Source organism: Mus musculus, chromosome 6, assembly GCF_000001635.26.
Source record: "Mus musculus strain C57BL/6J chromosome 6, GRCm38.p6 C57BL/6J".
NCBI classification, from domain to species: domain Eukaryota; kingdom Metazoa; phylum Chordata; class Mammalia; order Rodentia; family Muridae; genus Mus; species Mus musculus.
This window is the reverse complement of record NC_000072.6, coordinates 72,562,984-72,565,429: the sequence shown is the minus strand read 5'-3', so window position 1 is coordinate 72,565,429 and position 2,446 is coordinate 72,562,984.

Here is a 2,446-nt window from a genome sequence, read left to right as displayed (position 1 = left end):
CCTCTGGGCCTGGGCCTGGGCCTGGCTGTTGCTCCCTCACCCCAGACACACACACACACACACACACACACACACACACACCTGACCACCCCAGCCTCTCTCACACACACACACACACACCTGACCACCCCAGCCTCTCTCACACACACACCTGACCACCCCAGCCTCTCACACACACACACACACACACACACACACACACACACCTGACCACCCCAGACACACACACACACCTGACCACCCCAGACACACACACACACCTGACCACCCCAGACACACACACACACACCTGACCACCCCAGCCTCTCTCACACACACACCTGACCACCCCAGCCTCTCTCTCTCACACACACACACACACACACACACACACCTGACCACCCCAGACACACACACACACCTGACCACCCCAGACACACACACACACACACACCTGACCACCCCAGACACACACACACCTGACCACCCCAGACAGACACACACACCTGACCACCCCAGACAGACACACACCTACCACCCCAGACAGACACACACACCTGACCACCCCAGACACACACACACACACACACACACACACACACCCCTGACCACCCCAGACACACACACACATACACCTGACCACCCCAGACACACACACACACCTGACCACCCCAGACACACACACACACCTGACCACCCCAGACACACACACACACACACACACACACACACACACCTGACCACCCCAGACACACACACACACTCACACACACACACACACCTGACCACCCCAGAGCCTGGAGCCCCCTGTGCTCCTCCCATCTTCCCTTAAATGAAGCTCTAGAGGCCTGTGTCCATCTCTGCCTGTCTCTGGCCACTCCAAATCTGGTCCAGAGACAAGCAGGCCTCCCAGGGTGCTTGTGACATGCCCTGCAGTTGGCCTTCCGTCCTATCTACAGGGTCTCAATTATGCTTTATTACCACGCCACTTCCTCCAGCCCCCATGTTCACAGGCCAGCAGAGAGGCCAGGAAGGCAACTCAGTCCCGTGTCAGTTTGGTGCTTCCTTCCCTACCATCCGTCCCTTGCTAGAGCCTGCAAGGCTGAAAGAACAGGATCCCAGCATATCAGGGCCCAAGCCAGGTGGACCCTAGGAGCATCTGGCTGGAAGGGGCCAGCATCCCCAGCAGGAACCCTTCAACCAGATCAGGGTGCACATAGCTCCAGGATAACCCAGGAATCAGTTCTACTAATAGATTCACTTGAGAGTTGAGGTGGAGTTAGGAGACCTCTGATAGTGGTTGAAAAACTGTGTGCTTTTCTTGGGTGTAGCGGGGACAGCTATCCATGGAAGACCTTAAAGTACTCCATAAATCTAAAACTGTCAGAATTACTGAGTGGGTGTCAGCCTTTCTCTCTCCCTGGCACGTACTCCTGTGTGGCCAATCAGAGGCTGGAGGTCTCAGGGTCACCAAAGAGGGGGTCTTAAAGGAGTTTGCCTTCCCCTGCTTCTTAGCACAAAATCGGCAGGATGAATTTGATCAGCCTTCCCGGGTTTGTGTGGGCCAGAACAAGCCAGTGTGTGACAGCTCGGAAGCCACACTCAGGGTGGCTGCTGTCACCAAGACATCACACACTGTTGGGTGTTGAGGGGTACTCTTTGTGGCACATCCCCCCGCCCCTCTCTAGCTAGTTTATTTTGAGATAGGGTTCCATATCGCCTAGGCTGACTTTGGACTCGCTCTATAGCGAAGGCTGAATTCACAATCCCCCTGCCTCTGCCTCAGAAGTGTCAGGATTATAGACATCTCTTCTCCCTAGCACACGCACTCTGTCCTCTTTGTCAGGCCATACCACGCCATGAACAAAAAACAGAACAGGGCTGGGACCAGGGAGAGCAAGCAGCCAAGGGTCAGAAACAGGGCTGCTCCTGTATAAACTGGAGTTTTTCACATACACACACATGCATTCAGGGCCTCTCCCCTATAGAAGGATGCTTTACACACACAGGCCTTGGGCTGCTCAGCCAAACACAAAACTCAGTTGAGCAAGGGACAACAGCTAGCCTGTTCTAGGGCTGCGGCACGTTCTGTTCCACTCCTGGGTGAGTGTCATCATTTAAAACTGCCTCGGGGGTGTTTGTTAGGGTGTCTGAGGAAATTACTGGCTTGAACCGAAATCTATCCCAAGTCACAGCCACTGCCTTGACTCAGCTGGGAATGTGAGACTTGAAAGCGACGCTGAGGCCTGGCATGGTGCCGCCTCCTTATTAGGTTCTTCTGGGCATGGTGGGAGTTGGCCAGCAGCTTGATGGCAAGTTCTGGTCATGCAGAGCCAGTCCTGGGCTCCTGGGAGCTATGGACTTGCATTTATGTTCTACTCTCCGCTCAGCATGGGGCTGAGCCTGAGTGAACAGGTGGGACTAAAGCCAGTGGGGGATGGGGTGAGGGACAAGCCACACAGGAAGA